This window comes from Sminthopsis crassicaudata, chromosome 6, assembly GCF_048593235.1.
Source record: "Sminthopsis crassicaudata isolate SCR6 chromosome 6, ASM4859323v1, whole genome shotgun sequence".
NCBI lineage: Eukaryota > Metazoa > Chordata > Mammalia > Dasyuromorphia > Dasyuridae > Sminthopsis > Sminthopsis crassicaudata.
Genome location: NC_133622.1, coordinates 85,173,056 through 85,199,654, shown reverse-complemented (window position 1 = coordinate 85,199,654; position 26,599 = coordinate 85,173,056). Strand labels below are relative to the sequence as shown.

Genomic DNA, 26,599 nt, shown 5'->3' with positions numbered 1-26,599 from the left:
TCTTCTATTGGAATTCAAAGGGATGCTTTTGACCAGGATTTGTGAATAAAAGGTCCTAGCTTCTAAGAGGGTTTGGGAGTTAGAAAGGAATATATCAATCTGAAAGGACTAGTTTCTTAAAGGGACCATAACCTACATTACCTCCACCCCTCCCCTAGATGGCAGGCAGTCTTATACATGTTAAATATGTTATAGTATATTCTAGATACAATATGTGTATGCAGAACTGAACAGTTCTCTTGTTGCACAGGAAGAATTGGATTCAGAAGGTAAAAATAACCTGAGAAGAAAAACAAAAATTCAAACAGTTCACACTCAATTCCCAGTGTTCCTTCTCTGGGTGTAGCTGATTCTGTCCATCATTGATCAATTGGAATGAATTAGATCTTCTCTTTGTCCAAGATATCCACCTCCATCAGAATACATCCTCATACAGTATCATTGTTAAAGTGTATAATGATCTCCTGGTTCTGCTCATTTCACTCAGCAAATTTTACTCATGTAAGTCTCTCCAAATTCATCCTGCTGGTCATCTCTTACAGAACAAAAATATTCCATAACCTTCATATACCATAATTTACCCAACCATTCTCCAATTGATGGGCATCCATTCATCTTCCAGTTTCTAGGTACTATAAAAAGAGCTGCCACAAACATTTTGGCACATACAGGTTCCTTTCCCTTCTTTAGTATTTCCTTGGGATATAAGCCCAGTAGTAGTATGGCTGGATCAAAGGGTATGCACAGTTTGATAACTTTTTGGGCATAATGGAATGTTGTATTCTTGTATTTTTGTCTTATATTCTTATATGAAATTTGCATATTTAAAAAATTATGAATAAAAATAGCTATAGTCATCCTTGTCCTCACTTAAAAAAAAACACCAAAAATTCATTGAAACATGTTTTGTTAAAAGATATTACTTTTAATGTAAAATATCAATTTGCTACCTACTCATCCTGGGTGGGTGGATGGTCCTATCACAGTCATGATGACTTTTGTGATCGACAAGGTAGAATCTCAGACCCTCAACTCGGTATGGTCTAGCCTTTTTTCCCTTCAGATGGAAAACTCTACACCTGAGTAGGTAATTAAGACAAATTTTATGGGTTGTTTCCTCCAAAATGACCTCTTCAGAACACTAATTTGCATTCATAAAGAAGTGGGCCTTGGTGATCCTTGATCATCAGGTCTATACTAAGAACCCTGGGTTTTTAGCCCAGCAGCACAGTTGAGACTTCCTTTTCATTTCACCCAAACACTGACCAGTCAAGTGAGAATAGGATCAGTTAAGGTTGTTTATACAGCCTGACTCTGACCTCACACCTGGGAGAATTTAGTTGGGATAAGACAATCTTGCTTTAATTGCTACTATTCCATGAATTCCAGGACCAGAGTATGAAAAAAAACCAAGGTTCTTGTTTAGCTCAAACCCTGTCTTGATCTTGTTCTTATAGGGGAAAGGAAATGGGAAAGTTCCAGCACAGAAAAGCCCAGGGCTATAGAGCACCTGACAATTATAACTTAAAAGGATAGGCCAGTTTAGTTAGAAAGTACCAGAGACAGAAGACCATTTATCTTGTAAACTAGCCTGTGATGCCTCTAGGTCCCTCCAAATAGTTATTGCTGATGCTGCAGAAAAAGTGAGATGAGATGGGACTGTGCTATGTAGAAACAAACAAACAAAAAGGCAAAAACCATATTCTGAATAAAAAATAGTGTTCAAGGTGTAAAGTATGGATTAAGTTATTATAGCAGCTCTCTATAATGGCAGAAACAATAACCAGTCATTCTGGTGATACAAATGTAATGCCAGAGAATCTGAGGCAAGATAGAAATTAGAGAGTTTTTAATATTTTATAATTGGAGAGTATAATTGAGATTCTTGTCTCAAAGTATCCAGTGATGAATGTGTGAATCCCAAGTCTTTTTATACTACTTTTAAACAAAGAAAGAAAAGAGCGGGAAGTTTTCATAACCATTTGATTCTTTGGGAATGGGGGGAGGCTATAAATTCTTACTAGAAGCCAGAGTCAGGATGTCTGAATAAATAAAAGTAAAGATGTCAATGAGGTATCCAGGATAGTCTTATCTTTGGGAATATTTAGAGGGGCAGTGCCATAAATTCTTGAGGGCAGAAGGAATTAGGAGCCAGGAAGTCTGATCTCCCTTTCATCTTGAGTCTCACATTGACAATTTATGTCAATAAATTAGAGCAAATGGTCCTCAGTCTTAATGAACCAGAGGGGGGTTTTGCAAGTAAGGGGACTGAGGCAGAACAGTTACGAAAACTGAGGTAGAGCAATTCAGAGAAACTCAGTCAGGACAATTAGGGAAACTAGTACAAGGAAACTAAGGTAGAACAGTTCAAGGAGACTGTGGCAAAACACAAAGCATAACAGTCAAGTTGTATCTCTGGTGTCCTGTCGGTTCTTCTGGCTGCCCACTAGATTTGAGAAGTGGCTATACAGAAATAAACCTTAACTTGGAAGGCAATCTTCAAGGTGGAACAAAAAAATAAAAGCAATGAATTCCTTCACCCAACATGGGGCAAGACTGAAGACCCAGAAGGCAGATGTTTTGAAAAGTCATCAAATACACTCACTTAGCAAGGTCTTCCCTCAAATGGTTGTTACATCTGAGAGTAAGAATCTTATGCCTTTTGTCAGATCAACTTGAAGAAACTGGTTGTAAAATTTTCTAAGCAATTGCTTGCCTAGAGGGTAGGGGACAGTGGTGGTGGTGGTAAATGCTTTGTCTTCCCCGTTGGAGGATGTTTGTTCATGGTGGAGACTTGGGACATATACTATGGAGCAAATGAATTGGCTGAAGAGAAGTCCTCTTTATCTTGTTGTCATTTGGCCTGGTTAGAAGTGCTCCTATTTCTTGAGATGGAATGAAGTTATAGCAAAGGCCCTTTGCAAGTGAAAGTGCCAGGTCTCAAAAGTCATCATCATGGTTAGCATATCTTTTCCTGAAGTTTCTCACCCAAAGTTGCAAAGTTTAGGGTGCTGCAGATAGCTTATGTATAAACAAATATGCAAAGAGGTTGGATACCAAAGGGAAGAGTTATGAAGAGAGTAACCTCTACTGGCATATTAGGGATATTTATTTCCACAACAAAAGGCTTTTACGGACTAGCATCAGTGCCATTTTGAATCATCTTTCTGCTTACCTAAAAGGCTTCTTGATGGTTGGGGTCCAGTGAAAATTCTTTTGAGTACTGGAGTATTTTATGATATATGGGATCAAACCAGAAAAGTTTAGGATGAAGAGGTTGTAGCAAATAACGGTATTGCTGAATGGCCACAATGATCCTTGGTAACTTCCAAGGCTGTAAAACATCCATTTTTTATGGATCTATTTGTATGCTCTCTCTACAAGACTTATTTTATGTACAAGAAACTCCCTCTTATTCCAAAGTCATGACTGCATTCAGTAATCACTGAAATATTGGAGGGGCAAAAATCAGTTCAAAAGGCATGAGGTTACACTCAAATTGTTTCTGAAGTGTCTGAAAAAAACAGGGTCCACACAGGGTCCCATAAGAGGAAAGAGAAGGTGAGATAAGACCTTGGGAGGGGGGAGGGAAGAAGCATTTCTTATATCAGAAACACCTGTATTGACCAGAAGCTGTCCATAGCTGAATATACTCCTAGAAACAAAGAAGATAAGAGTCAGCATCACACATATTTAGCTTTCAAAGTTAAAAAGCATCCTTTACAAATAAATCAGCAAGAATTTATTACATACCTTTTCTGTTCCAGTAGCAATATATTATCGCTATATTAAGAACCTCATAGAACAAAGGCAAAAACACACTTTCCCTGACTCCACTGGGAAAAGTACTTTATAGATAAACAATTATAACTATAATTCCAAACTTCCTTCTTTTCAAGCATTCGATTTAACTCTTAAAGATATGGATAACAGTACAGTTAAATTCTGTCATGACACAACATAAGAGATTCTAAAATCATGGAGCCATACAGAATCTGAAAATAAAAACCACAGATCTCATGAGAAAAATGTGGCTAGGGTCACAATCTTCAAAAACCTCATTAATAACATTAAAAAAGACAGGCACCTAGTAAAGATGGTAGCATAATTTCATACACCTTAAGTGGTGAAGGAATACTACAATAAACAGCAGTGGCCTCAGGAGGCTGTACCTCAATTTTCAGGAACAGAGCTGGCAAAATCAACAGAAGGCTTACCAGCCTGAGGGCAGTCTCAGGAGTACAACTGCAGAGAGGGGGCTCAGAGACATTGGAGAAGGTCATGTGTAGAAGGCAGAACCAATGAGTTAGAACCAGCCTTCCACAAATCCACAATTTCCACCATACGAGAAGATAAGTCAATAAATAAGGCACTTTACCTTCAAGAATAGCTAAGGTGTCAAAAGATTGGAAGTGTTGAAAAGGATGCAGTTACGAACTATCATGAAGTAGCAGAAGCAAAGTTATTTGACATCAGTTATAAAAGCAGATATGGAAAGATAAGGCTCATTGCTTTTTTTTTTTCTTGTCTTTTTTGCAGATGAGAATAGTCCTCTTCATTCATTCTGTTTCTCCTGAATAAAACAGCATAAGCAAACCATTCATGTTATGTTCAAACTATTCCCTAATTTATCAATTGCAGTGGAACCAATTTTCATTTTTAAAGTACTGTTTCATAACCAAATGTATCTATAGTTTGCAGCATGGCTTAAAATATAACTGCATTCTATGACTCTGGTCAGATACCAATTACTGTCAGTTAATGACAAATCTGGTTTTTTGTTTGTTTGTTTTGTTTTTTAAAATCATGTATATATGCCATTGACTGACATCTGCCCTTTCCCCCTCATCACCAAGACATTTCTACATTCCTCTACCATTTGAACTTTAGGCAATAGTCTTCTCTCCAACCTCTGAAAAAATTCTTGGTGAATTCAATATTCAAATTGTCTCTGTTAAAAAAAAAAATTTCTATGAAGCACCTACTATTTGCAAGGTGTTTGGTTAGATTCTGGGAACAAAAAGATAAAAACATCAATCCCTACCTACAAAGAGCTTAGATTTTATAAAAGATACAACATTTAAACAACTATAAAGGGAATTTACAAGAGGTGAGGTACACAATATGTTCAAAAATACACATTTGAATACCAAGACAATTGGTATTCAACAGTTGCATAGACCAGTAAAGGTTATAGAAAAGCTGGCTACTCAATGAATCCTTTAAAAGCAAATTAAGATATCTGAAAAATGTAAATACAGGCAGGTGTGGGGAACAGCCTATTCAAATACATAAAGGGGAGGAGACAGTTCTTCTATTTTGAGGATTAGCTGTTATAGTTTCAGACTAACTGAAAGACAATTCTTGAATATGAATTAATGTTGGAAAGACAAGTTTAAATTAGACTGCAGGTCTTAAAAGACTGTATTTTATTCTAAAGAAAAAAGGTAGCAACTAAAGGTTTAAATGAAAAAAGACTCTGTGAGGGTGAAGTAAAGAAGGAATGTGTTAAAGGAATGGGGGAAAAACCAGTGCAAAGAAATGGAGAGAAAGAATGTCAAGTGTGGGCAATAGAGAGAAGGCTGGTTTGCTTAGTTCACAGAATTCTGAAGAGATTATAAGGTCCAATGAAGTTAAGATGATAGATTGTAGACTGGATGTTTAGAGCTTTAAAAGCTAAACAGAAGAGTTTACATTTTATTTTACAATCAATAGGAAACCTCTAGAGTTGGTAGATCAGGGGAGTCAGTCATAATTGCACTTAAGAAAAATTACTTTGGCAGTAGCATGCTGAAAACAAAGTCTTCCAGGTTCATTAAGGGGCATGCCTGTTTGAGCACCCTAGGGCTTTCAGGTATGTAGCTGGAATGCCTCCAGAGCTACACTTAACTCACTCTGGGCTCCTGTCTGGAAGGTTGTTGCTCAAGTTCACAGACTTAGGAGTGTTTCCTTTTTCCACTTTAGACTGGATGAAGATATTCACTGTAGTTTCTCTTTTCCTAATCGTTCAGCATGAACTTTTTGCTTTACATTTTTTTGGAGTACATAAATGGAAACTGCTATTCTATTTCTCCCTTTTATTGTTCTATTGTGAACCTGACCAGATCTTTCCATTGAAGCTTTCTGAATTGGGGTGATTTAATCAAGCCTGTATTCTGTTAAGATGTATGAAAGATTGAATGAAAAAGGAGTGAAACTGGATGCAGACAGACCAATTAATACCTTATTAAAATAATTCATTTCTATGCTAATTAGACATATACAGAATGGTGGCTTTATGAGTAGACTGGAGGAGATAAAAATACATTCTTTGGAAGAAGAATCAATAGGACCAAACAAATAGAGATGAGAGGTAATAGAAATAGCCAAAAATGATTCTCAAGTTATAGATCAGGATAAGTGGCAAGATAGTGGTGCTCTCTATGAACAGAAAAGGAGTAAGTTTAGGAAGGGAGAGGAGTTCAGTATTGGACATGCTGAGTTTAGGTACCATTGGGACATTCATTTTAAAAGGAAGAGGCAGACTGTAATGTAACATTAGAGTTTGGGAGAGAGATTAGGGCTAAAAAAATCTGAAAGTCAATTACATAAAGAAATCAGAGGATATAGAGATGGCTGGGACCTCAGAAGTCAATTAATCCTCTCCTCTCATGTTATAAAGAAATTGAGGGCCAATAAGATTAAGGTATTTTTCTAAGATTGAACCATATGAAAATCAGGATTTGAATACAAGTTTCCCAAAGTCAGAGTCTTTTTCACTGTCACCTTACCTTGCTAATAATTTAAAATGCATGAGAAGACAACATCACCAAGGGAGAGAATGCTGAGAAAAAGAATGTTCTTTTCATCTTTTTTTTTTTTTTTTAAATCATATTCAGATGGAAACATTTGGAGATTTGGAGGACAAGTTGATACCCTGCTCTCGAATTAAATGTACACTAAATGTTACTTGGACCCAGAGATATTACTGAGGCCCAGGGATAGGAATAAGGATTGTAATTTCATTGGCATAATGTACAAGGAATTCCTCAATGATGAAATTCCCTGTACCAAAGCAGGTTTGACACATATTCTGAAACTGATAGTCTTAGCACCTTGGTTAGAGCACTGGGAGGTTTAGTGACTTACTAACAGTTATAGATATAGGATCAAAGGTGGGAACTGGATATGGGTTACCTTGACTACGAGCCCAGTTCATTAATGTTCATTAAATTTTTCCTTAAAGAAAAAATCTACAAGGACAGCCAGATGGATTTACAAATGAATTCTACCAAACTTTTAAAATTATTGACTGTTTTGTCCTTTGAACCTAACCTATTCCATTGATCAACTAGTCTATTTCTTAGCCAATACCAAACGGTTTTGGTAACCACTGCTTTATAATATAATTTTAGATCTGGTACAGCTAGGCCACCTTCATTTGATTTTTTTTTTCATTAATTCCCTTGAAATTCTTGACCTTTTGGTTTTCCATATGAACTTTGTTGTTATTTTTTCTAGGTCATTAAAATAGTTTTTTGGGAGTCTGATTGGTATAGCACTAAATAAATAGATTAGTTTAGGTAGTATTGTCATCTTTATTATATTTGTTTGCCCTATCCAAGAACATTTAATATTTTTCTAATTGGTTAGATCTGACTTTATTTATGTGGAAAGTGTTTTGTAGTTTTGCTCATATGGTTTCTGATTTTCCCTTGGCAGATAGATTCCTAAATATTTTATACTATCGGTAATTACTTTAAATGCAATTTCTCTTTGTAACTCTAACTATTGGCTTCTGTTAGTGATATATAAGAATGCTGATGACTTATGTGGGTTTATTTTGTATCCTGCAACTTTGCTAAAGTTGTGGATTATTTCTAATAGCTTTTTAGTAGAATCTCTGGGGTTCTCTAAGTATACCATCATATCATCAGCAAAGTGATAATTTGGTTTCCACATTACCTACTCTAATTCCTTTAATCTCTTTCTCAACTCTTATTGCCAAAGCTAGCATTTCTAATACAATATTTACCAAACTTTTAAAGAACAATTTAATTCCAATACCTATACAAGTTACCTGTGATAAGAATTCACTATTTGACAAAAATTACTGGGAAAATTGGCAAATAGTATAGCAGAAACTAGGCACTGACCATTAATCTAACAGTTTATACTAAGATGAAGTTAAGATGGATTCATAATTTAAACATAAAAGATGATACTCTAAGCAAATTAGGAGAACAAGGGATAGTTTACCTTTTTGATCTGTGGAGAAGGAAGAAATCTATGGCTAAAGAAGAACTAGAAAACATTATGGAATGTGAAGTACATAATTGTGATTACATTAAATTAAAAAGGTTTTGTACACACAAAACCAATACAGCCAGATTAGAAGGGAAGCAGAAAGCTGGGACATTTTTTTTTTTTTTTTTTACATGCAGAGATTCTGATAAAAGCCTCATTTCTAAAATATGTAAAGAACTGACTCAAATTTAAAATAAGACATTCCCCAATTGTTAAATGGTTAAAGGATAGGAACAGACAATTTCCAGACAATGAAATTAAAGTCATTTCTAGTTATATGAAAAAATTCTCTAAAACATTATTGATTAGAGAAATGCAAATTAAGACAACTCTGAGGTATTTCACACCTCTTAGATGACAGGAAAAGATAATGATAAATTTTAGAGATGTGGGAAAATTGGAAAACTAATGCATTATAGTGGAGTTGTGAAATAATCCAATTATGGGTTCTGGAAAGCAATTTGCCATTGGGCTATCAAACTGTGTATACCCCCATTTTTTTTAAAGTAATGATTTTTATTTTATTTATGCACGGATAATTTTTCAATGTTAACCCTTGCAAAACCTTGTATTCCAATTTCCCCCCCTTCTCCCACACCCACTCCTAGATGGCATGTAGTCCAATATATGCTAAACATGGTAGAAATATATGCTAAATGCAATATATACATACAAATTTGTACAATTATCTTGCTGCACAAAAAAAAAAAAAAGTCAAATCAAACCAGAAAAAAAAAAAAAAAGAGAAAGAAAATAAAATGCAAGCAAACAACAACAAAAAGAGTGAAAATGCTATGCTCTGGTCCACACTCAATTCCCACAGTCCTTTCTCTAGCTGTAGATGGCTCTCTTTATCAAAAGATCATTGGAACTGGTCTGAATCGTCTCATTGTTGAAGGGTGCCACATCCATCAAAATTGATTATTGTATAGTCTTGTTGTTGCCATGTATAACGGGGTTCTGCTCACTTCACATCAGTTCCTAAGAGACTCTCCAAGCTACTCTGAAATCATCCTGCTGATGGTTTCTTATAGAATAATAATATTCCATAACATTCATATACCATAATTATATTCATAATATATTTATAATTCTAGCCACTACAAAGAGTTTATGTTGATCCAGATCCTATCAGTACTGGTCTATATCCCAAAGAAATCATAAAAAAGGGAAAAAGACTCATTTGTGCAAAAATGTTTGTAGCAGCTCTTTTTGTAGTGTCAAGAAATTGGAAACTGAAAGGATGCCCATCAGTTGGGGAATGGCTGAACAAATTATGGTCTATGAATGCTATATTAACAATAATATTTTATTGTTCTAGAAGAAATGACAAGCAGGCTGATTTCAGAAAAAAACTAGAAAAACTTGCAGGAACTGATGCTAAGTGAAGTGAATAGAACCAAGAGAACATTGTACACAGCAATAAAATTATATGATGATCAACTGTGATGGACTTGACTCTTTCCAATAATGAGATGATCAAGGCAATTCCAATAGACTTGTGATAAAAAGAGCCATCTGCACCCAGAGAGAGAACTATGGAGACTGAATGTTGATCACAACATAATATTTTCACTTTTTGTTGTTTTTTGCTTGCTTGTTTTTTTTCTTTCAGTTTTTCTTTTTTCACCTTTTGATCTGATTTTTCTTGTGCAGCATAACAAATATGGAATATGTTTAGAAGAATTGCACATGTTTAAACTATATTGGATTGCTTGCTGTCTATGGGAGGGGAATAGGAGAGGGAGAAAAATTTGAAACACAGTTTTGCAAAGGTGAATGCTGAAAACTATCTTTGCATGTAGTTGGAAAAATTTCTAAAAAGCTATTTTTAAAAAGATAATAGCCTTCATACAGCATTAGTCTATCACATTTCTATCTTCTCCCACTGTCATAACAACATTATGGACCTGATTACATAGACCCATAGGCACAAGTACAAAACAATTCCAGTGGCACTGGTATCCATAAGAAGTATTGTCACAATAAATCTTTTGGAATTCTTTTAACTCTCTGGTTTAATATTTCATTTTCCTTCTCTTTATTGTTATTAACAAAAAGGTTTTCTGTGACTAGAAATTATTGCTTTCTGCAATAAATGCCAGAATAAGAATATCATTTGCTTTAAGTGCATTTCAGCAGCATTAGAGCCATGTCAAGTGGACTTAAACGAAAATCTTCAGAATCCTGGGTAGCCAGGAATTATGCTAGGGCATGGACAAAAATCGCACAGAATGAAAAAGCATTGATTAGTATTTCTGTTGGTGAGTGTACACACATATAATACATTTATCAATTTTGGAAATTTTAGTGTATCTCCCAAGAATGACTACAGATAGAAAAGGTCAAGAAATATCAATCATATAATATATACATTATGGAGGCCAGACACTAGGAAAGGCATCTGGATCAACGTACACCCTTTGTAATGGCTAGAATTATGAATATAATTATGGTATATGAATGTTATGGAATATTATTATTTTATAAGAAATCATCAGCAGGATGATTTCAGAGTAGCTTGGAGGGTCTCTTAGGAACTGATGTGAAGTGAGCAGAACCCCGTTATACATGGCAACAATACCTAGTTATCTCAAAGGATTAGAAAGCCAAAAGTAATAACAAAATTCATCTAGACAAAGAAAAGTTCAAGAATCTCAAGAGAAATAATGAAGAAAAAAAAAAAGGAAGGGGATAACATCAAAACTACTACAAAACATCATTCTTCAGAGGTATCTGGTTATTGGTTAAACCTAGAAATCTAGATCACAAAATAGAAGATTTTTGATTACATCAAACTAAAAAGTTTCTGTAGAAACAATACTAATGCAAACAAGATTAGAAGGGAAGTAACAAATTGGGAAAATATTTTTAAAAGTAAAGGTTCTGACAAAGGTCTCATTTCCAAAATATATAGAGAACTGACCCTGATTTATAGGAAACCAAACCATTCTGCAATTGATAAATGGTCAAAGGATATGAACAGACAATTCTCAGATGATGAAATTGAAACTATTTCCACTCATATGAAAGAGTGTTCCAAATCACTACTTATCAGAGAAATGCAAATTAAGACAACTCTGAGATACCGCTACACACCTGTCAGATTGGCTAAGATGACAGGAACAAATAATGATGAATGTTGGAGGGGATGTGGGAAAACTGGGACACTAATACATTGTTGGTGGAGTTGCGAAAGAATCCAGCCATTCTGGAGAGCAATTTGGAACTATGCCCAAAAAGTTGTCAAACTGTGCATACCCTTTGACCCAGCATTGCTGTTATTGGGATTATATCTCAAAGAAATACTAAAGAGTGGAAAGGGACCTGTATGTGCCAAAATGTTTGTGGCAGCTCTTTTTGTTGTAGCTAGAAAATGGAAGTTGAATGGATGTCCATCAGTTGGAGAATGGTTGGGTAAATTGTGGTATATGAAGGTTATGGAATATTATTGCTCTGTAAGAAATGACCAGCAGGAGGAATACAGAGAGGCTTGGAGAGACTTAAATCAACTGTTGCTGAGTGAAATGAGCAGAACCAGAAGATCGCTGTACACTTCAACAACAATACTGTATGAGGATGTATTCTGATGGAAGTGGAAATCTTCAACATAAAGAAGATCCAACTCACTTCCAGTTGATCAATGATGGACAGAAATAATTATACCCAGAGAAGGAACACTGGGAAGCGAATGTAAATTGTTAGCACTACTGTCTATCTACCCAGGTTACTTATACCTTCGGAAGCTAATAATTAATGTGCAACAAGAAAATGGTATTTACACACATATATTGTATCTAGGTTATATTGTAACACATGTAAAATGTATGGGATTGCCTGTCATCGGGGGAGGGAGTGGAGGGAGGGAGGGGATAATTTGGAAAAATGAATAAAAAAAAAAAAGATACTTTAAAAAAAAAAAAAAACCTAGAAATCTACTGAAATAAATTACAAATAGGTTAAAAATAGAAATAAGATATAAAATAGAAATAGTCTACCAGTACCACAAATTATGATCTAATAGATCATAAAGAATCAACCATAATAACTTACACTTTCATAAATCCAAAGACAATATCAATAGCAAGAACTCATTATTCAAGCAGAATTGCTGGGAAAACTCAAAAATAGTGTCACAGAAATCAGGTTTAGATCAACATATCACACCATATGCTACAATAAGTTCCAAATGGATACATGACCTAAATGCAAAAGGCCAAATAAATAAATTAAATCAGCCAGGAAAGTGATATCTTTCACACTAAGGATGGGTAAAAGTCATGACTCAACAAAATTTGAAGAGCATAAAAGTAAATAAAATGGTCAATTTTGATTAATTAGAAAGTCTCTACACAAACAAGCTCAAACCATCTAAAATTATAAGGGAATATTTAACTAAAATTTTTTTGCAACATCTTTTTTTGATAAAGGTCTGCTATCCAAGAGGTAGAAAGAAACTGATTTAAATATGTAAGAATATGAACCATTCTCCAAGGAATAAATAATTAAAATATGTGAAGAGGGAGTTTGCAAAAGATAAAACTTAAGTTATCAACATTAATATAGAAATGTTCCAATAATCCCTAATGGTAAGAGAAATGTAAACTCAAATTCCTTTAAGGTTCTACCTCATAATCCTTAGATTGGCAATGATGGCAAAAAGGACAATTATTTGAGAGTATTAGGGTATGCCAAACTCAGGATGATCCAACAAAGACTTATGATCAAACAACACTTAACAAAATAATGTAAACTAAAAGCTGTAATAGTAAGGTATAGCTTCTAAGGAAATACAGCAGTGGTTTTGGGGTTCTCTCACCTCGAAGGGCTTCTATTCTGACAATCTGATATTCAATTCATTCCTGACAGATGGATAATCTGTTGGTAAATGATAACCAAATTCCAGAGACCACTCCTCAATTCACTGCTATCACATAGATAATCTGTTGGTCTGTAATAATCAAATTCTGGAGAATACTCCTCAGTCCTACCTATGGGCCATAGAATTAGCATGTCGATGATAGAAAGCTGGATAAATGTGTCTCCTTGCTTGTTTCACTGCTGAGTTCTCTTAGAATTCAGTCCACTTGTAGTAGCATTACAATTACAATAAACTTTGCCTCTTGGCTAAGGAAATGGGTTCAAGCCTGCAAATTTTTTTAAGACTCCTCAAGCCATCAGTCTATGACCCCAAACTTCTGGGATCCCCTTCCCAACCTTAACAGTAGCTTTTAGTCATTTTCAGCAATAATACTCTATCACTTAGCTTAGAAACAATTCATTTCCATATGGAAACAAGTTTGATTCTAAAGGCAAGGTGTGGTGACTCCAAAAGTCTTTGGACTTTCACCAAGTCAAGAGGGCCCAAGTGGGTAAGTTTTGTAAGTCCAAAGAAAATCTAGACAACACCTCAATATGTAGGCTATCAAGAAACTACATCACAGGAAATGCTGCTTAGCCTTAGCTCCAGGGCCAATCAAGCTAGTTGGGTTTTCAGCCTAAAAATTAGTTTAACTTGCACAGTCCAAATGGTCAGGATAGTGTTCCCATCTCTGTGTGTGAAGGGGGTGAGGTAAAGGGAGCGTAAAGACAAATATACTAATGCACTGTTCATTGAGCTGTGAATTAGTCCATCCATTCTTGAAAGCAGCTTGAAACAATCATTCCTAAATTCTATATATGCTTGGAGTCAGAAATACCACCACTATGATATAGATCCCAAAAAGAACAAAGAGGGACAGAAACCAAACATAAAAAAAATATTTATAGCAGTTTTTTTGTTGGAGCAAGGAGTTAGAAACAAAATGGATCCCCATAAGTGGAAAATGACTAATTACAATACATTAATGTAATGAAATATTATTATGCCATAAGAAATAATGAAAGATATAATCAGAGAAATCTGGTTAGACTTATATAAGTTGAAACTGAGTGAAGGAGAACTAAAAATATTTCTATCTATATACGATAAATATATATTTTCCAAGTCCCATGTTCCACGTGGGAAAAGAAGTAAAATAGTCAGGAAAGCAGGATTACAGTGGTAGAAAGCATCAGTCTTCCCCTTCTATCAGCAGAAATAATTCTTAATAGCTGCCACTCTTGGAAATAAAGATCTTCTTTGTGTTCCTTTTCCCCTCTCAAACCTAGGATTCAGATTATGTCCACAGACTAGTCAATGACAATCCTGTTCACCAACCACTAATCTTAAACCACTGCTACAAAACCAATCACCACAGTCCCATTAGTGCTAATCTATTTTCATCAAAGTCTGATAATTAGGCCTGCACAATAGAGGCTTCTGACATCCAAAGGAAGTGGTTGGCTCCTAATCTCTGGGTTACTGGAAGGCCAGGATGGCTCATAATAGCTGATAGGTCTTCTCAAGTTCTTCCATGAACATAGGAACATACTGCTCCTGGCTTGCTAACATCAGGATTTCCCAGGGCCTTGTTCAGTAGGGGGTGGGGATGGTCATAAGGTCATTCACTTGGAGTTGAACTGAATTTTGGACTTGTTGCAAATTCTGGAGAACTTCATCTTTGTAAGTAGGTCAACTGGTATTATAATGAAGATTATATATACATGTTACCATACTTTCTGGACTGAAGCTGCAAAAACCTCTCTCAAACCATATCTGGCCTTTTGTGTCATGGGGTCTTTGAAAGCAATTTCAATTTAAATAACTTAATGCACCTATTTAAGATCAACCTTCAGAAAATTGAGGGGAACAAAATAAAGAGAAGCAGTTAACCAGATCTGTTGTGATTTGTTTCTGCAATTTCCCAAATGGTGAGATAAAATAGTTCCATGAACAATCTAAAGCAAAAAAAAAAAAAAAAAAAGTGCAATCATTTTGTCATCATAAGAAATCTGTTTTTCAAACAAGAAACTTGTAATAATTTGACTATTTGTTTCCTTTAAATGTGTTTCTTTACAGTTATTTCTAAATTGTTAAAATTGTCCCTTCATTTTATACATAAATACAAGGCTATGGTGAGAAATCTAATGGTCCATAACTTTTTGTTACTTGTATTAGTATTTTAAACAGTTTGTGATATTTAAAGATATAAGTAGGTACTACTAAATATTTAACTGTTTTCTAGTGTGCTTAATAAGATCTTAACTCAAAGCTTCTTTGAGTATTTATGATATACTCAGCTCCTGACTAAGGCACTTGGCAATACAAAGAGGTCCCTGTCAAGCTTATAATCTAGTTGAGGAAACAATACACAGGCCCATGAAAGAACTGAATCATATACTGTGTATTGTTAACTTGAGGTCTGTTTTTATATATTAATTTCAATTCTGTTTAAGAGTTTTAATCTTGTCATTATTTTTAGAAACTTAAAGAACTGAGTTCTCCCCTAATTATATGTAAATTTTCTAAACTTGAGAATGAATATACTTCAAAAAAAAAATTTTTTTTTAAAAGAGCACACACACAAAGAAGAAACAAATTTCAAATTTGAAACAAAAAGGGGGGAACTAGTCTCCTAAATCTTTGCAATGCAGCTTCCAACCACATTTCTTAATTAAAGCTGCTCCCTCAAAGGTCACCAAAAAGCTCCAAATTATCAAATACAATGGCTTTCTTTTCATCCACAATTTCCTTAACCCTTCCATAGCTTTAGAAGTTGTTGGTCACCAACGGGATGACTTCAGAAAGGCCTGGAGAGACTTACATGAACCGATGCTGAGTGAAATGAGCTGGACCAGGAGATCGTTGTATACTTCAACAACAATACTGTATGACAATCAATTCTGATGGACGCCGCTCTCTTCAACCATTCGATGAACCAAATCAGTTCCAATAGAGCAGTAATGAACTGAACCAGCTACACCCAGCGAAAGGACTCTGGGAGATGACTATGAACCACTACATAGAATTCCCAATCCCTCAAATTTTGTCCGCCTGAGTTTTTTATTTCCTTCACAGACTATTTCAAAATCCGATTTTTTTTTTTTTTTGTACAACAAAACAACTGTTTGGACATGTATACTTATAGTATATTTAATTTATACTTTAACATATTTAACAATTGGTCAACCTGCCATCTGGGGGGCAGGAGGGGAAAAATTAGAACAAAAGGCTTGGCAATTGTCAATGTTGTAAAATTACCCATGCATATATCTGGTAAATGAAAACTATTAAAAAAAAAAAAAGTTGGTCACCCCCTCTATCCATTCCTATTGGGCATTCTGTCCTCCCTTGCTTCCAGAGAGAACTTTAAGAATCTTAATGTTTCTTCCTATCTTAGAACTGCCCCTTGATGTGAACCTGCTGTTTACATACATTTCCTTCCTTTCTTTTTTTGGGGGGGGAGGGAGGAGAAAAGGAAAAAAAAAAAAAAAAAAGCTAAGGCGACTGCCTTAGCTTACCTAGGCTAGAAGTGCCCAAATTCAAAAAGAAAGAAAGAAAATCCCTGCCCTCATGGGACTTCCCTTCTGAAGGTTAATGTGCCCAGTTCTGCGATCATTGTAACATCCCGAGGCTACATGGAGCACGTGAAGACAAAGTTAAATGAGGTAAACAGCGCTTCTGGGGTGCTAGAATGCAGGTACTTCACCGCTATCAATCAAGTTCACAACCCTGGACTCTATTCTTCTCTACCCCGAATAGAAAAGAATTGCCGGTTGTTTATACTTCAACCTCAACAACGGAACTTCAGTCCCTCTCTTGGGTGGCTATCACTTTATTTCAAGCCGTTATCACTTCTTTCCTGTTCTTCCTGATCCTGTAGTGGGAGCCCTTCTCAAGTCAAGAGGCGTTTATTAAGCGCTTATTTTGAGGATAAGAAGAAAAAGCAAAAACAGTTCTGGTTCTCCAAAACCTCAAGATCTGAGAGAGGTTTGAAAACATGCCAACGACCACGTATCCACAGGAAAGAAGTGCAAGTGGTCCCCAAACCCAAAAGCTGAAGCTGCTGAAGCTTAAAATTGCCCTAAGGATTTTGGGACACACACACAAAATAAAAATTGGGGGATACAAAAATAATTGTGGATAATCACAGAGGGATAGCACTAGTCCCAGTGTCTTAGAAGGTATGCTGCCTGCATTCATAATAGAAAGGCCATTTTAAATAAAGATTAGTAAAAATAAAGATGAACAATATTTCCCCTAACCCAATTCTCCACTGACCTCAGATTAAAAACTGGTCTGTGACCGGGCTAACTTCCGGATTTTCTCTAGGACCCGCTGCCTTCCTTCCCTAAGTCTTCCTCTGCACCTAAATGAAGAGCTAAAATTTATCGAGTTCAAAGCACTTGACTTGTGCGACCACCTTACTTACAGGGTACCCTTATATCCATTTTACGGATTTTACTGAGGGTCTGAGGAGAACTCGAACTCAGGTCTTCGTGACTTCTTACAGGCCTCTTTTGTGATGCTCCCTCCTCCGGAAACTTTCCGAGCTTTCCTTCTCCGAGAGCCCTCCCTCTTCCACTCTTCCCGGGGCGCCTTCTCCCCAGCTCGTCCCCGCCCCGTATCACCTGGCCCGGCCCCGACTGGGAAAAAACTCCTTGAAATACCCTCCAGCATATAGAGAGGCCTGGAGAGACTTAAATCAACTGATGCTGAGTGAAATGAGCAGAACCAGAAGATCACTGTACACTTCAACAACGATACTGTATGAGGATGTATTCTGATGGAAGTGGATATCTTCAACATAAAGAAGATCCAACTCACTTCCAGTTGATCAATGATGGACAGAGGTAGATACACCCAGAGAGGAAACACTGGGAGGGGAATGTGAATTGTTAGCACTAATATCTGTCTGCCCAGGTTGCATGTACCTTCGGATTCTGATGTTTATTGTGCAACAGGAAAATGATATTCACACACATGTATTGTACTTGGACTATATTGTAACACATGTAAAATGTATGGTATTGCCTGTCGTCGGGGGGAGGGAATAGAGGGAGGGGGGGTAATTTGGAAAAATGAATACAAGGGATAATATTATAAAATATATATATATATAATAAAAAAAAAATTTAAAAAAAAATAAAAAAAAAAAAAAAAAAAAAAAAAGAATTGGATACATTAAAAAAAAAAAAAAAAAAAAAAAAAAGAAATACCCTCCAGCAGACCGGGTTCCCTCCATCCTTTTCCCGGCCTCGCCCCCCCAGCCCCGGCCTCGAAGGTCCTCCGCACCTGCCCACGTGGGGAACCCCAGCCCCGCCCCCAGCCCAGCGCCATCCTAGCTAGCTTTCTTCCTTCCGGACTTTCCGGCGGAAGTAGGAGTGGGCGGGACCTCCGCGACGCGTGGCGTCATCAAGTCGACGAGGGGCTTGCCCTCCTCCCTCTTTCCCTCCAAACCCCCGCCCCTCCCGCTGCTCCAGCTCGCGGCTCGGGAGCCCGGTGGCTGTGCGTGTGGGTGGGTCCCGGCGGGGTGGTCCAGGCCGGCCACGCGTTTTGCGGCCGCCACCCAGATTTTGCGGGGCCGGGGTAGCGAGGCGGCAGGCCCGGCGCTCACCCTGGCCCCCGGGAAGCTGGAGAAGCCGTGACTCGGAGACAGACGGAGGACGGACGCCGCGGCCACCGGGAAGCTGGTTCGTGGGGCTGGGGGCTGCAGGTGTTGGCGGGGCCGTTAGAGTCCGCTTTGCGCCGGCTGCGGTTCCGGGGCCGCCGTCCATCCCCGCGCTGTCACGGGGATGGAGCCGGCTTCGAAGTAACCGACCTGGAGACCGCGCCAACGCCCGCGCCGTGTCGGAACTGGGGGCCTCTGCCCGCCCTTGGCGGTATGGTCCGGCGCAGAGCCCGCGCTCCAAGGGGTGCAGGACTTTGTCGTCTCCTCGGCGAGAGGGCAGGCACTGCCCCTAGCACCTAGCGCCTGGCACACTGCAGGCGCTTAATTAGTGCTCGATGACTCTAGGCGGGATTGTTTGCCTGCTTCCTCTCCTGTTTGAGAGGGACCCCCTGAGAGCAGGAACTGTCCTCTGTACTTACTGCTTAATGGACAATACCTAATTGTGTATACCTGTTGTCTTTGAATGGGAGCCCCTAGAGAGCAGGAACTATCCTTTGCAATTAGTGCCTGGCACAGAATAGGCGCTTAATAAATGCTTAGTGATTATTTAACACACAATTTAATGGAGGAGATACCTTGTTTGCACATAGTTATTTGCATTATTTGCAGGATTAGAAAATGGGAAATCACAGAGAAATCATTGAGAATTAAGAAGGATTAGGAAAGTTCCCGTAGAAGGTGGGATTTTACCTGGGATTTGAAGAATTCTAGAAAACACAATTACTACAGTTTAAATGGGTGGTAATTTCAGAGATCTTAAATTCAGAGAGGTAATTGTAAGCAATGGAAAGGGGAGAAAGGAAAGGCTTCCTGCAGAAGGTGGGATTTGAGCTGAATTTTGAAGCACTGACTGTGGTGGGCTCCTCCATCAACAAATATTAATTTTTTACTATGTGGAAGAACAGAAAGAAAAGTAACAATAGCTCCTTTCCTCAAGGACAGGAAGAAATAACATGCAAACAACCACGTACATATTACATACACACTACATAGATATGTATGCAAGGCAGGTAATTCCAGAGGGAAACAGGCTTGGGAAAAGGCTCATGCAGCAAGTTACAATTGAGCTGAGTCTGGAAAGCTGCAGGCATGTCCCTCAATAATCATCTATTAAATGCTACATAAAATATACTGTAAGATACTCTGAATCAGACTGCAACATAAAGAAATTGATCCCTTCCCTCTGGAAGCTCACATCCTAATGGGAAAACAAAAAGCAAATGGCAAAAAAGATACTAGCTACATGAAGTAAATTGTTTTGCTGAGAACTGACAAACTTCGTTTAAGCTATTTATTTCAGCTGAAGGTCTTTATTAATCTATCTCTAGCGCCCACTCTGTTGATTATGGTCCAGATTTGTGTGAACTTTGTATAAGTATGTACAAATACAAATTGATATTGACTATATATTTCAACTCCATATTAACTTTCTATGTTGTATACAAGTTCACCTTTTGGAAGTTGGTAGCAGTGAATTGGAAACGGGCTCTCTGTTTCCACATCAAACAGTCTTGCCTTCCTAGGGTGTGGTCAGGACCCGTGGAGAAAGGAGCTGACTGGTGAAATTACAGGTTCTTGAAGGACTGGAATACCTATAACCTTGGAAGTTTGTAGCTAATGTTTATTTTGCAGGTTGCTAGAGGTGTTAGTGAATAGGCAGCCAGCTTTAGGGCCAGGAAAATCTAAGTCTCATGCCTGACATATCCTAGCTGAATGATCCCGAGTAATTCTCTTACTCCAAGTTCAGTATGCAATATGTAAGTTGCAGAGAAAATGCCAGACTGCATTGGTATCACCTTGGGGGTGATGCCAGGGGGCGGGGTTTCCCTGACTCGGATTTTCATAAGCATTTGTGTGTGTTTTGTTTTCATCTCCTAGGACTTTGTAGGGCATGTGGTACATGGAAACTGGATTGAAAGTTTCTTCACCTAAATTGAGAGGCTTTGTGATATTCAGCAATAAGCTCTTGCTCAATTCCAGACACTATACTAAGCACTGGTAATATGAAGACAGAAACAATGAGCCAGGTTCCACTCAGCTTACTTTCTGGCCAAGGAGACATGTACACATAAGTATATTCTGAATAAATATGAATAAATACAACACTGGCAGGAGCTAGACGTTAGGGAGATTAGGAAAAGCTTCATTTAGAAAGTGATGTTTGAGCTGTCTTAAAGCAGAATGAGAAGGGAATCCATTCTAGGTAAGAGTTCTGGAAGTCAGTGCAGATACTGAAGGACAGCTTTGGGTGTGGCCTTTATGAGAAACCAGGAGGTCAGGTTGTTGGACTGCAGAATATGTATGGAGAGGGGAGTAAGGAGGTGGGAAAGACAGGTCCCTGCCAAGTTGTGAAAGCTTTTAAAAACCAAGTTCAAAAGTTGACATACATGTATAATACTGGATAATTGTGCATATTGATTTAATTCAAAGCTAATAAAATTTATATTTACTAGTACCATATATTTGCTCAGTAAACATTTGTTAAGCACTTACATGCAAGATTACTATAGGGGATTGGAAGACAAAAATGATAACGATCCTGCCTTGAAGGCATTCCATTTATTTACGTTAAAAATAAAATAACTAGGAAAAGGAATATGGTATTTATAAAATTGCTTTAAAACAAAGATTAACTTCCTTATTTTGGTTATTCATATTTTACATGTCCTAAACTTTTAGGTTTTCCTATGGTCAGATTTAGGATAATTTTCTCTTTGTTTTCTTGCCATGTGTCTCTCTTTATAGGCCTGCTTCACATTATCTGATGTTAGTGAAACCTGGCCCAAGAAGGATAATTCCTTTATTGCCTTGGTAAGTGTCTCATAATAAATGCTTGTGTGATAGTTTGAATTTTATCCAAAATGAGTTCCCTGTGCATTCTTCTTAAGATTTAATAATGTTATGGAGATGACTGAAGGGGAGATAAAATAAAATAGATGAAAAGATGGTAATGAGATATAAAGTGCTGTGTTGTTATTCTGTTATTTCTGACTGTGACCCTGTGACTATAGCTCCTCAGGGCTGTCCATGGGGTTTTCTTGGCAAAAAATACCAGAGAAGTTTGCCATTTCCCCGGTGAATTAAGACAAACAGATTAAGTGATATGCCCTGAGTCACACAGCTGGTAAGTGTCTGAGGCTAGATTTGAATTCAGGTTTTCCTAATTCCAGGTCCAATTCTGTATCCACTGAGTTACCTAGCTGCTTCTATAAAGGACAATTTTAAATTAAAGTGTTGCCTATAAATCATTTCCACTTTAAAGTTGCTTCAGTTCATATTTAAATTTATGTTATATATAAGCTATATATCATAGGTGAATGTTTAATCAGGGTTATGAAGTTAACTCACAGAGCTTTTCTTTTGGGGGAGTGGGCTATTTCTAGGAAGTATTGGCTACTCTAAGAGGGATTATGCTCTTATGCAAGGTATAGAGGGTAAATTGCTTTGATTAGCACCAGTGGTAGCTTCCTTCTCCCATTTATTTAAATTGCTACCTGCAGTAGGTCTTTCCTGATTACCACCAGTTTCTAAATCAAGCAGTCTTTCTCCTATGTTTTAAATGCAACATGATCAAAACTGAACGAATGATTTTTCCCTCCAACTCCCCTTCTCTCTTTAACTTCACTCTTACTGTCTAAGGTATCATTTTTATCGTAAGCTTCTATGCTCACAACTAAGGTGTCATTTTCAGCTCTTCATTATCACCTCTCCAATCTCTTGCCAAGGCAAGATTTTACCTTTGTAATAAATAACACTGGTGTGCACTCTTTTTCTCTCTTTTGATTCTCAAACATGATGTAAGCCCTATGACCTCCTGTCTAGATAACTACAGTGGCCTTTGGATTGGTTTGCCTGTATCAAGTCTCTTCTCATTTCACTCCATCCTCTACTCAGTCATCAAAGTAGTTCCCCCATTAGTAAACTCCAGTGACTCCCCGTCACTTTCAGGATCAGAGAGATCCTGTTTGGCATTCTAAGTGCTTTGTACGCCCCTTTTTCTTCCCCCCATTTTTCTAGTCTTCTTGTATCTCATTCCCCTACTCACTCTTAGGATGCAGTGACCCTGACCTCTTTACTATTCCTAGAACAAGACACTCCATCTCCTGACGGGGTATTTTCACTTCCTGTCCCTGATGTTTAGAATTCTCTCCCCTCTTCATTTCTGCCTCCTGGCTTCCTTCAAGACTCACCTAAAATCTCAACTTCTACAAGAAGCCTTAACTAACTAGAAATTTTTTTCTATTAGTCATTTCCATTTTAACCTGTATATAACTTGTATGTTTATAGTTATTTGCATGTTGTTTTCCCCCAGTAACTTTTTAGCTCCTCCAAAACAGGGGACTGTTTTTTGCCTTTCTTTGTGAGTCCTGTACTCAGTTCCATGGCTTATTGTTCAGTTACTTTGTGACCCCATTTGGGTTTCTTGGCAAAGATTTGCCAATTTCCTTTATCAGCTCATTTTACAGATGCGGAAACAGGCAAACAAGGTGAAGTGACACATCTAGGATTAGGATCACACATCTAGTAAGTGCCTGAGGTCTTGCCACCTAGTTGGCACATTGTATTAATGTTTATATAATATTTATTACTATGACATTAATATTAAATATTGACATAAAAATGATAACATAGCAAAAACATTAACAAGCGTTTATTGATTGACTCCTCTCTCTCTCATCACTACTGAGATTTTCCTTACAGAAGTAAGTTTTAATTTTGTGAGGGGGAAAGTTAAAGATTTATGACAAGACAGTTTTTTAAAATTTTCTGCTTCATAACATTTGCATTGATATCAAGCTGCCTTGGTCAGTTTTTTTACCCGAGTCCTGGACTTAAGAGCATGTGATCAAGGGTAGGTCACCGATTCTCAGAGCTCCAGTTCTATTCAGTTTCCTTCCCTATAACACTCAGATCATACTACTTTTGACACTTAGCTCAGAGAGTAATTATAAGAAAATTGCCCTAAATCTTCACTTTTATGTGGCACAAATTTCTGTTAAATATACTAAAGAATAGCTTGAAAGAATCATATAAAAAAGTCACTTTAAAAAAAAAAAACTAATAAAATAACTCACATGTATGTGATGCCTAGTTTTGCAGATTTCACTCATATAAATATTGATTAAATTCCATTATCCTACAAGACAGTGTACATAGTTTCTGCTTTTATGGAGTTTATGTGTAGGTGGAGTACAATTCATAAAGAAATATATTAGAAAGTTTTCAAAACAGCGCTATTTGAGGTACAAGATATAATAGATCTTGGCCATCCAATGAAGTCTTTATGGAGGAGATAAAAAGATTTGAATCGGGTAGAATTTGAATATGTGAAATAGTGGATAGTGTTCTTGGCAAACTTGATAAAGACAACAGCAAAGGCATAGAGAAAAGAGTATGTAGGACATGTTTGACGGAAAATAGTACAGTTTAGTTGGATGTAGAGGGAAATAATATGAAATAATGCTGGAAAAGTAGAGTAACACTAGATGATGAAAGGCCTTAAATTCTATTTTTAAAAAATAATGGATTTTTATTTTTCAAAATACATGCAAAGGTAGTTTTCAACATTCACTCCTGCAAAATCTTGTTCCAAATTTTTTCTCCCTCTCTTCCTCTCATCTTCCTCCTCTAGACAACAAGTAATCCAATATAGGGTAAGCATGTGCAATTCTTCTAAACATATTTCCCCATTTGTCTTGTTGTGCAAGAAAAATCAGATGAAAAGGGGGAAAAAATGCGAGGGGAAAAAAAAAGGTGAATACTATGCTTTTATCTATGTTCAGTCTCCATATTTCTCTCCCTGGATGTAGATGGCTCTTTTCATTACTACTATATTGGAATTAAAACCTCAAATTCTAGATAGAGGATTTTGAGCTTTTCCTCAACAGGCAATAAGAAGCTACTAAAAACTTTTAAATTATTGGGTAATATGACTACTTCTTACATATAGCAGATAACTTCAGTAGGTAAAGATTGTAGAAACAATAGAGGCAGGAAAACTTATTAGGATCTTATTACAATTATAAAGTCAAATAAATAAGGAGGAACGGTATTAAGGTCAGCACTAGCAATTGAGAGGAAGGGATGCATTGCAGAAATGTAATGGATCGGCCCTGGCAACCAGAGATGAGTAATAAGGAGAAGTGAAAAATAATGCAGTGTTTTAAATACTGGAGATAAGCAATCAATATGGTACGGTAAAAATTGCCTAGACTTGGCTGCCAAAGACCTGTGATTGGCTCTACCACTTAAGTATGAGATGTTGAGCATGTCCATTCTGATTTATCTTTCTCTGTATTTTTGATCCCTTTCTGGATTTCAGTTTAATAATCTGTAAAATAAGTCTAGATTCAAACATTTTGAAACTAGATGGATTCTACTCATTGCAATATCAATTATGATTTTAGAAGGAAGTGCAGGATTAAAATGAAAGATAATACAATTGGGTTTTTGAAATACTCATTTTGAGGTATTACTGGAAGGTGCAAGTAAGAGATGTTCTGTATGCAACTTAGAAAAAAATTGATATTGTTTTGGGGATGTACTAGAATTCAAAAGGAAGGGTCAAGAATGGAGAGAGATTTGAGGCTTCTGCATGGAAGTTAAAGTCAAAAATCTAAATCTTGATTGTCAAGGGATAAAATATAGAGAGTGAGGAAAGATCCCAGGATATTCACATTAAGGGTTTGAGAGGACATGAAGACCAAACTTAGATTCTACTGGAGGCAGGAAGTGCCAAATTCATACAATGCATACAAATAAATATAATGTAATTTGAAGAGTGAGGAAGTAACAACAATCGGGGAAAGTTTGGAACAGGAGGTATTACTTGAGCTGAACCTTGAAGGAAGGTAATGATTCTTAGAGGCAGAGATAAAGAAGAAATACATTCTAGGTGTAGGTGACTAACTTGTTCAAATCCATCAATCAATATGTATAAAACAACAGCTACATCCTAGGCACTGTGCTGAGTTCTGAGGATGCAAAGGAAAGCCAAAGGATAGTCTGCACCCACAAAGAGCTTATAAGAGACATCACGAAGACAATTAGATATAAGATAAATAGGAAACAACTAACAGAAGGAGCTGCTAGAGACAGTAGTAGGGGAATATTATCTGCTTCTTACAGATGACAAAACTTAGGGTCATCAAGGTTAAGGAATTTAACCAAGAGTAACATAGTAAATGGTGACTTGAATCCAGGTCTTCTGACTCCTAAGAACATATTCTTTTTTCAATAGTAAGAGACTAGAAGGAAGGAAGGATTTATTAACCACTCAGTATTGTAAATGCCTTTCATATTAACTGTGAAGGATAGATTCTGTTGTTATCCTTGTTTTACAATTGAGGAAATGAGGCAAACAGAGGGTAAGTGCCCTGCCTTGGGTCTCACATATAACAAATATCTGGGGTCAGATTTGAATACAAGTCTTCTGACTCTAGACCTGGTGTTGTTTCTACTGTGACATCTCTTAAGGTTATATGTAAAAAAACAAACTCAAATGAACAATGATTCTGCTTCTATGTTTATTTGCTTAATTTTTCTTTGTCTGAAGCTACAGTTCTGATCTTGAGAAGACGTGCAAAGGATCTAAGCCTATTCTCAGTAGAGCAACCCAGTCCGACTTTTGTCAATGCTGCTTTTTTTTTACTTACCCATTTTGATGTCTTCCATGTGCATTGATTTCCAGTAGCTTAACTCCTTTTCTGCTCCTAACCTCTTTCATTGGCATTGTTCTAAATTCCATTTGACAAGAAAGTAATTGTGATGGAGATACAAAG

The 26,599-nt window shown here is 37.0% G+C and overlaps 1 protein-coding gene and 1 long non-coding RNA gene across 16 annotated transcripts in view; one reads left to right on the top strand and one right to left on the bottom strand.

Moving 5' to 3' along the window:
• Positions 1-1,834: 1,834 nt before the first annotated feature.
• LOC141547845 (uncharacterized) lies at positions 1,835-26,555 on the bottom strand. Its single transcript, XR_012483644.1, has 3 exons — positions 26,474-26,555; positions 4,379-4,573; positions 1,835-3,655 (listed from the first exon to the last, which is right to left on the bottom strand). It is a non-coding gene; the product is annotated as an uncharacterized LOC141547845 (long non-coding RNA).
• Positions 18,555-26,599, top strand: part of NEK1 (NIMA related kinase 1) — a 156,897-nt gene continuing 148,852 nt past the window's right edge. For 10 of the 15 annotated variants that reach the window (XM_074276480.1, XM_074276477.1, XM_074276475.1 and 7 more), the window contains exons 1-2: positions 18,561-18,840; positions 21,564-21,629. The gene's annotated coding sequence lies outside the window, so the exon portion shown is untranslated. Of the gene's footprint in view, positions 18,841-21,563; positions 21,630-26,599 lie in introns of all 15 variants that reach the window. The other 5 variants (XM_074276473.1, XM_074276486.1, XM_074276483.1 and 2 more) reach the window with 2 other exon arrangements.